Source organism: Canis lupus, chromosome 18 (genome assembly GCF_011100685.1).
Source record: "Canis lupus familiaris isolate Mischka breed German Shepherd chromosome 18, alternate assembly UU_Cfam_GSD_1.0, whole genome shotgun sequence".
NCBI lineage: Eukaryota > Metazoa > Chordata > Mammalia > Carnivora > Canidae > Canis > Canis lupus.
The window spans coordinates 31,793,237-31,803,262 of record NC_049239.1 but is presented as its reverse complement, the minus strand read 5'-3'; the positions used below and the strand labels follow the sequence as shown (position 1 = coordinate 31,803,262).

General features: G+C 37.9%; 1 long non-coding RNA gene across 29 annotated transcripts in view; it reads left to right on the top strand.

Annotated features, from left to right (window-relative positions):
• Window positions 1-1,115: 1,115 nt before the first annotated feature.
• Window positions 1,116-10,026, top strand: part of LOC102151911 — a 125,225-nt gene continuing 116,314 nt past the window's right edge. For all 29 annotated transcript variants that reach the window (XR_005373333.1, XR_005373332.1, XR_005373325.1 and 26 more), the window contains exon 1: window positions 1,116-1,293. This is a non-coding gene — a long non-coding RNA (uncharacterized LOC102151911). The remainder of the gene's footprint in view (window positions 1,294-10,026) is intronic.

The following is a 10,026-nucleotide window of genomic DNA, read 5'->3' as shown; positions in this document are numbered from 1 at the left end:
TGTTTCTTGCAAGTAATTGCTTCCTAATTGACTCAGGATAGCATGATATAGTGGAGAGAATACTATAGCAGAAACCTAGAAAAGTGTGTTCCGGACTGCCTTTTCTGCTTTTTTCCTCTCTTGGAAACTTCTGGTATATCCTCTTTAAAGCAAGTGCTCAGTCGCCTCTTCTTGGGATGTGGCATGCAGTAGGAACTCTATAAATAGAGTCATATTTGCAAATATTATAAAGAATACTTCATTGTTCTAATGCAGATAGAGATCTGTGTTAGGTTGAAGAGGTTTAATCTAATTTTAACTCATTTCTGAGGAGGATTTGCTATTTCAAAGAAAATCGAGGTCTGGGTGTTGTACATGTGAGCGTGTGTAACGTTTAGAATTAAAAGGTAAAATGCTTACTTTCTTATTTATTCTAGAGAGATAAAGGGAGAGAGAGCACAAGCAAGCATGTGAGCAGGGGGAGAGGCAGAGAGAGATGGAGGCAAGCAGACCTCCCCACTGAGGAGGAGCCTAAGCCGGGAACTCGATCCCATGACCTCACTGAGATCATGACCTGAGCCTAAATCAAGAGTTGGACACTTAACTGACTGAGCCACCTGGGTGCCCCTTACTTTGGAAAAAAAAAATGTATATATATATATAAAAACACATAATGCATGCCTGTGACAGATAATAGTAATCATGAAGGGGGTTTTTGTTTTAAAACAGAGCTGATTTTCCTGCTGCTTCTTATTGTGTTTCTCGGGTGAAGCTGCTTGTCTTCTCTGGCTACATTGGATTCAACTACGGCACTTCTGTTATGTATTCTGTTTTTCTACCCAAGAATTGCATTAAAATTGATTAATGTTGAAGAATTGCCTGAGCTTCATGGAGATCTAAGGTTATTGCAATCTAAGGAAGGTGGGGGCCATGCTATGTGACCAGGATAGACAGGTCTATAACATTTTTATACTTGGGGAACTGCACCTGTGATTGGACCCTGGTTCTTCAATCCACATACCCTGTGGCACCATGCAGCTGAAGTGCAGTGAATCAGAATGACTGGGCTTTGTGTGTGATGTCACAGCTGTTGCTTAGAGATGCAGGCAGGGCTTTGTGACCCGTTAGAGGTCATAAACCATCCACACCAGGGATGACCTTGGTGTCTTCCAGGACTCTGAGCTTCTATTCAGTATAATTGAATCCAACCAGTGGGAGCTCTCAAGGGGGACAGCCTCTTCCTCTATATTGATGGGCCATTGAGGAAAGCAAGCTGCCAATTGAGATACTTATCAGTGTGCTGAAGCTTTGAAGGTATTTGTCAGTGTTGTTGTTTAGCAATAGATGAAAAAAACCCATGTTGATTGCCACTGTTGCTCAAACTGAGAAAAAACCAACATGGATTATTCAGTCTGGTTATCCCTACCAAGCCTGCTCATAAACTATGTTCCTTCTCCTACCTCCTCCACCACTACCTGACCTTCCACATCCTATCAGGCCCGTTTACTCTATTTTTCATGAGGCAGCGGTGCTATCTCTTCCTCGTGCTCTCCCTCCTGGGCTGGGTACAAAGCTTATTTATCTCTGAGTTCCTCTTTGGAGTTTCAGGTGGGACTTTTTTTTTGCAGTTAGTATCTGAAGGTAAGGTGATTGGGGCGGCTAGGACAGTTACTTTATTTTTTTTTTTAATTTTTTTTTTTTTTTTTTTTATTTATTTATGATAGTCACAGAGAGAGAGAGAGAGGCAGAGACATAGGCAGAGGGAGAAGCAGGCTCCATGCACCGGGAGCCCGACGTGGGATTCGATCCCGGGTCTCCAGGATCGCGCCCTGGGCCAAAGGCAGGCGCTAAACCGCTGCGCCACCCAGGGATCCCGGACAGTTACTTTAGAGTCATCTTTGGGGATCCCTGGGTGGCGCAGCGGTTTGGCGCCTGCCTTTGGCCCAGGGCGCGATCCTGGAGACCCCGGATCGAATCCCACGTCGGGCTCCCGGTGCATGGAGCCTGCTTCTCCCTCTGCCTGTGTCTCTGCCTCTCTCTCTCTCTCTCTCTGTGACTATCATAAATAAATAAAAATTAAAAAAAAACAAACTTAGAGTCATCTTTGCCCTCTTGATTAGACTCAACAAAAGTGAAGGTGTGCAAAGAATTTGTATAATATCCTCTTGCATTATTGTACCTCTTGTTAGGGCCATTACAAGAGAACTTAGCATCCAGGTCTGTGGAGCTCAGCCTTTTTTTTCTCCAGTGATGCATCTTTGTCTAAATGAGTTTAAATGTCTTGCCAGGTGTGCATACTTTTAAAACTAAGCCATTATCAAAGCATGATCACTGTGCTACGGCACCAAGCTTTATCAAACTTGTCCTTTATTTTTAATGTTTTCTTTGTATTTTAGGTCATTCTATTAAGTGTGTTTCAAGAATGCTGGATGGGAACCTCTGTGAATCAAATATGTTCTATCATCCAGGAAGACAATATTAACTAGAAGTTAAAAGCATAGGCTTAAAAAATTGTACATGTCCTACTTCAGTGCCTTGGTTTTGCCCCTTTGTAGTTGTCTGGTGTAGGGTAAGATACACAGTCCATCTGGAACATAATTTTAAAATGGGGAAAATAGCGACGCCTGGTTGGCTCAATCGGTACAGCATGGGACTCTTGATCTCAGGGTTGTGAGTTTGAGCCCTATGTTGGATATAGAGATTACTTAAAAAAAAATCTTTAGAAAAAGGAGAATATAGTCCCTGTTTCCTGGAATAGTTACTAAGAGTTAAAATGAAATAATGGAAGAATGACAGTTAACACAGGCTTTGACACAGAATAAGAATTTTATAAATGATGTGTGTGTGTGTGTGTGTGTGTGTGTGTGTGTGTATGTGTTTATGGGCTCCCTGAGACCATAGAATCTGGAAATAAATTGGAGTCTAGGATAAATTGAAGATGTACATGCTCATACATCTACACAGACTCATTAGCATTGTACAATTATATTTATTTTTAGTTATCTGAAAGTATGTTTATATATGTGTTTATTTTTATATGAGTGTGAATATGTGTATAGGAACATCATTTCTATTTGGCATCTGGTAGGAGGTTGCTAAGTGGCATAAATTTCCAACTTTAAATTGTCCATTTTTATTTTCTCTAGTCCATCTTTTACAACAAACTAGTTTCATTTTTTTTTCAAAGCATAAATGCACTCTATGCTCAAACCTTCATTAACTCCATAGAGACCCTGCAGAGTAAGCCCCATCTTCACGCATGGCATGCTTCCAGTTTGGCCCCAACTCATGATTCAAGTCTCAACCCTTTCCATCTAGCCGTCTGCACTGCTTTCATGCCCTGATTTGGCCTTCTTTTGTCCTCAAGCACATCTTACTATTTAATATCTTCATGCCTTTGCAGAACTGTTTCATCCAGCTTCTTTTTTTTTTTTTAGGCATTATTTATTCATTGAGAGGGAGTGCGAGCACAGGTGGGAGGGGCAGAGAGAGGGAGAGAGGGAGAGAGAGAATCTGAAGCACATTCCCCATCGAAGCAGAGCCTGAGAGGGGGCTTGATCTCATGACCCTGAGATCACAACATGAGCTGAAACCAGGAGTTGGGCTCTCAACCAACTGAGCTCCCCAGGCACCTCTTCCTCTATCTTTTTCATACAGGATTTGGGAAACTTTAATCCTGTTTGAGATGCAGCTAAAAATATCATTCCTTTCCCCCACAACTCACCCCCTCTAGGTTCTTATTTCTGTACCTTTATTAGAGTGTCTATTTCATTGGACTGTAATGATTTGTTACTGGAATTTCTCCTCCACTAGATTGAACTCTTATATCTCTAATACCTAACACAGATCCAGGAACATGTAAGGATTCCAGGACATACTTTTGCTGAATGTTGGAATGACTGTGTGTGTAAGCATAAAACACTGAACATGATGTTTACATTAAAATAAAAACAAGCAACATTTTTTTGTCTTTAACAGATAATAGATATAATTCACTTTTTACCATGTTATTAAATAAATATTTTAACATTTACTTTAAAACGTATCTTGTATGGGACACCTGGGTGGCTCAGTGGTTGAGTGTCTGCCTTTGGGTCAGGTTGTGATCCCAGTAACCACATTGGGCTCCCCGCAGGGAGCCTGCTTCTCCCTCTGCCTGTGTCTCTGCCTCTTTCATGAATAAATAATAAAATCTTTAAAAATTTTTTTAAAAATAAAAAGTAGTGATCTTAGCAGTAGTATCAATAGAACTTTATGCAAGATGAAATATCTATTCTGTCCAATATGATAGCCATTAGTCACAAGTGGCTATTGGGCACTTAGCGGGGCCATAGTGATTGAGGAACTGAATTGTTAATCTTATTTAGTTTAAATTAATTTAAATATAAAAAGTCATATGTGGTTAATGTCTGTTATACGGGATAGTGGAGGTTTATAGTACTTAGTGAAAAATTCTCAGAGGTTCAAGTAGAGGCTCAAGAGTCCTAAATTAAGCAAGTAAATTGATATCAAATTGAGGCACCTGAAAGAACAATATCCATCTGAATTTACTAATTAATCTGTTTTATTTATGTGAAATGTGAACTCACTTTTAGAAATTAATATATTATGCTTAACTTCATTAAATATTATATAATAGGGACCAACTTCAGGAAGCGATATTTGCTTTTGTTCCAATAGAATTAACCTCTTTTTCTCCCTCAGGATTGGTTAAAAAATGTTTGGCTTCTACGCTCATTCTTTTTTTTTTTTTTTTTTCTTTTTTTTTTTTCTACACTCATTCTAATGGGTAATTACTTTTAGTTCTACAGAGAGAAACAGCAAACAGGTAAATTCCAGTACCTGAAGGGTACTATCCAGTAGTACAGAACTCCAAGGTGCAATTTAGTAAAGTTTAGACTCAGTGTAATCTTTTACTCCATCAGGATACCATTTGAGCTTGTGAAGCAATAATTTCCTAAATTGTACCCTTGTGGCCTAAATGTTAATTCAGCTTCCAGAGACTTCTAGTCAAGGACTAGGTTTTATACTCTAAAATCTGGGCCTGCTAATTTTATTTCCTTTAAACCTCTAGATTAAAAAATCACAGCTTTCAAAATGAAACCACAAATTAATAGATGGAGGAGAAGTCAACCTTGAATTGAAGTACTGATTTGCATACTTAAGAATTTTTTTTAGATGCTAAGAATGCTTTGACTTAGTTTCTAGGAACCTTGAAGCAAAGTTTTGTGGTTAATTTTGGCATTAACTATCTCAGGAGGCTAGTTATATCTACTTCTTTAGTCATTTTAATTTCATTGGTCTACTTTAATTTGCTTGGTTTTGTAAGCTATATCTGGTAATTGAGAATTTCCCCTCTCCATACTCGGATGTGCATAGATAATGAATTTTACTTTTCTGATATTATTGACTAGTAATATCCTATATGAGCCCCACATTTTGGGTGGGATAAAGGCGATGTATTTAGTCTAATCCAGAAAATTTCATAGTTTCTTTATATAAAAGTAGATACTGAGGTCTTCATTCTTTCTGCTTTTCACATCTCCTTTTGCTTTTTGCCCTGAGGATATTGGGTGTGTGAGTACAGCTGACATGGCCTCAATGGGAGGTGACACTTGTGAAGTCATGGGGTCATTTGCTATATGCCCTTTCTATAGGATGATAGCTATGGAGTGGCAATGGTCTGTGGACTAGAGAGGATCTGTCAATGTTCTGAGTGTGTTCTCCTTTCCTGTTCTCTTTCCCAGTGGGAAGCAATGATGGGGGCAGGTGTGTTGGGTCTGCGGACAGTCACTCTTTTGTGGGTGCTGTCTCAGGTCTGGGTATGGATCTCAGTAGGAAGTTGCTAGGCCCATCTGGCTCTCACACCAGAGTGCATCCTGTGATCTATCTATACCACTACTAAAAGTGGTATTTCAACCTCTATCTTTACTGTTTTATTGTATTTCTCAAACTGTAGGTCCTGAAGTGGTAGGTGGGGTTAGGAAGAGGGACCTATTCACTAGATACTAATGCACTTGTCAAGAACAGGGGGACATAAAAAACTGGAATATTGTATTTGTAGAAAGACTTTTGGGGAGACAGAAAGATGAATCTTTTGACCTTAGTTTAATAGTTTAATATTTTGTTTCTTCCTTCCTTCCTTCCTATTTTTTTTTTTTTTTTTTTTTTTTTTAGTTTGGTTAAGGTGCAGTTTAGACTATTCATTGGGCTTTGGATAGTGGAAGGATTCTATTCACCAGATTGTGTTTCTCAGCCAGATCTCAGGGCCACCAGGAAGTGCTTTTGACTTTGGGATGGTAAGCATTGACTTTTGTCAGGGGTCAGGACAGGACTGATCTGGAAATATGGGACTTGTCTCCTTTTCCATTTTTTTGTTACCTTCTTTATCTCTTTCTCCCCACCACATACAGATTTTGCTTGTGAATTTTAGAGAATCAGCAGCTTTCCCAAGACAAATGAACTTTGTTAATGAAGCAACATCAAATGAAGCCCCTGCAGTGTTGGTATAAGTCTCAGCTTGGGTTGAGGAGAGGGAAGCTTGAAAAATTATTACAGATCTGAAGCCCAACATGAGAAAAAGATCATTAAAGGAAGCTTTTATCTGAGATGCTTTATTCCTGGGAATAAGACTGGGATTAAACAGAACAGGCAACCTCAATAATGCCCAAATTTGTGAATGCCACTAAAGCATATACTTCACATGTTATTTTCACCTGTTAAGTGGGAGTACCTGGAGGAATTATTTCTGATGTTGAAGGCACTCGTGTTGTATGTAAGAATCACATCACATCAACACGTATGATTCAAGCTTGTACCTCTACAACACTGCAGATTACTGCATATTATTTGCTTGTGAGTACAGTGATTAAAATAATGATTGCTAAATTCACGAATGCCAAGAATTGGATACATTTAAAGGACTCTGCCTCATATTCTTTTTTTTTAATATTAATGCTAGGTGTACAACATAGTGATTTTACATTCATATGCATTCTGAAAATGATCACCATGATAAGCCTAGTTGCTATTGGTCACCACACAAAGCTATTATAATATTATTGACTATATCTACTTATGCTGTACTTTACATCCCTGTGACTTATTTATTTTATAACTGGAAGTTTGTACCTCTTCATCCTTTTCACCTATTTTGCTCGTCCAATGCCCCATCCCCTATGGCAGCTACTAGGTCTCTTATATTTAAATCTTTTTCCTGCAACATATTCTTTTGTAGAGCAAGCAATTCTGTGATTTATTAGGCATTTTCTGAACTTTTTTTTTTTGTTTAGGGGTTTAGGAGGTTACTGCATTTCAGTTTTCTTAAAAATTAGTGCCTGCCTTCATTTTGCCTTCCCCAGGTGCAGTGAGTATGAACATGCTATATTCTGCAGGGTTTGAGGGACCAGAGGTGTTTTTAGAGAGACTTTGCTATTACCAGGTTCGTCTCACTAAGACAGCAAACTCAGTTTAGCATCTTTGTTTGGCAATAGATGAAGAAAATGATAGTGGGAAATGGTCTATCAGATTGATGCTGGTCTGATGTGTTCTCCCAGCTAGCTTTGCTAAGCATTAATGAGCAGAGTGTAAAAGGAAAGTTATCTCAAGGTGCAGTATGTGGTTAGTTTAGAATAATGTAGTCATCTACATTCAGTCTCAGGCAAATCAAACCCTAGAGCAAAAATTACATTCTAATTTTCTGAATGGCCACATGTAACACCAAAATCACTCTAGTTACAAATCTGCAACATGACAAAATGGGAAAAATTAAGAATTATCCATTTCAAATCTGCTTCTCCACTGCCATTCCATCAAAGATCTAGATGATAATTAATAATCATAAATTATTATAATAATTTATAATCATAAAATATGATTATCATAAATCAGGGAGTCTTTATTGTGTATCTATAGGTGCTTGGGCCTGGGAAGGATGCAGAAGCTTTCAGCTAAGTCTTTGCATTTTGGAATATAGTTGATAAGAAAGGACACCTTCACAAGAATGGTTAAGGAATGATATGAGTTTAAAATTGATGTTCAAGAAATTGGCAGAAACAATAATTTCTTTGAGAGTTCTTAGTGAGTGGAGGTTGCTGTGGGTTTAGGAAGTCAAAGGAAACTGGTCTGTGAAGAATGGATAAGAGAGGAGGCCAGGACATGAGGACTAAATTCAGAGCAAGGTGAGACATAAGTAGATTAGGCTAGTGAGCTTGGCTGGTGAAGTCTACAAGGTGGAGCTCTGATTTTGAGGTCAGACTGAGCCAGAGAGTGATGGTCAAATTTTATAAGGTTGTAGAAATGGAACTGAGGATCTTGGCTTCTTTTTGCAGACCGTTGTGAACTGCTGGAGAGAGTCAATTGCCATGTTCATAGCCACTATGGTCTTAGGACATGCATGGCCATGGTGTATGGGGCAGTGCTGTGCAAGTCATCAATTAGGAATAAAGTGTGGACTGCTTCACTGTAGAGAATAATTCTGGATTAAGTTTCAAGGAAATGTTTTTCAGGCCTTGGAGTGGAGCTTGCTGTGGCTGACAAAAGAGAGTAGGTTAGTAAAGAAGTTTACCCTCTGTGGAGTGTCTGCCTAAGGTCAAGAGAAACTTTCATAGAGGACCTTGTTTCTTTGCCAAAGAACAAAATCTAAAGGTTTATTTGTTCATTAGAACAAAATCTAATGAATGTTCTTGTGGCTGTACCTTTACTAAATATGGCTAGTTTCTGCTCTGACTCTTCTTCCTGAGTTGCAGTCATCTTGAGGTTGCCTTTCCCCAGTCCAAGAAAGAGAAAAAACAGGAAAGAATAAGGGTGGAACCCTTTTTGGAACTTCAAACAGTCGCCAAGCCAGTATGCTTATATACCACTATTGTAATGTCATTTTCTGTTTTTAAACTACTTAATTCCAACTTTACTCTTTGTAACTCCCTTGCCTACCTCACTCTGTTTCTCTATTTAACTCTTTATCATCATCTTATTGAATTCCCACCATTAGAGATCTCTGTTCTTTATTTTAGTTAGACTTGGCTTCATACTGACTTCCATGATGCCACAACCATTCTTGTTACTATGGACCCATTCTTGTTTCCCTATCCTGGAAAGTGCTAATTTTTTGGTTTGGATCCAAATTCTACTCATTCTTCAGAATCCATCTCAATCCACACCTGATTCATGAATTTTCCTTTCTCAGTATGAACCTGGAAAGATCTCTATTTTCTTTGGACCGTTAAAGAACTTGAAAAAATAGAGCATAGAATTAGAAAGAACTAATCCATGAGAATGTTGAAGAGACTGGAACATGCTGAGTTATAATCTTTGTAATCACACTTCTAGTTTTACTTTAAAAGGATCAAGAATATTAAATTGTAGCAGTCCAGCATTTGTTTAATATATTTTCAGTGCCAGGAAAATACCAGCCCAATCCCTTTTGTTTTTATTTTTATATTTTTTTGCTTATTTTAAAATTTATTTATTTATTTTTAAAAATTAAGGTATAATTAACACAGTGTGAAAAATACCATTGGTATTTTGATAGGGATTGCATTGAATCTGTAGATTGCTTTGGGTAGTGTGGACATTGTAACAATATTCGTTCTTATAATCCATGAGCTTATAATATCTACATTTGTTTGTGTCATCTTCAATTTCTTTCATTAGTGTTTTATGGGTTTTTTTGTTTGTTTGTTTTTGAAATAAAGGTCTTTTAGGTTAAGTGTATTCCTAGGTATTTTATTCTTTTTGATGCATTTATAAATGGGATTGTTTTCTTAATTTCTTTTCTGCTAGCTACTTCATTATTAGTGCATAGAAATGCAACAGATTTCTGTACATTAATTTTGTATCTTGCAACTTTACTAAATTCATTTATCAGTTCTTGTAGTTTCATGATTTTCTGTTTCTAATATCATGTCATCTGCAAGTAGTGAACATTTTACTTCTTCCTTACCAATTCCGATGCCTTTTATTCCTTTTTCTTGTCTAATTGCCATGGCTAGGACTTCCAGTACTGTGGAATAAAAGTGAGTGGACATCCTTGACTTGTTTTTGATTTTA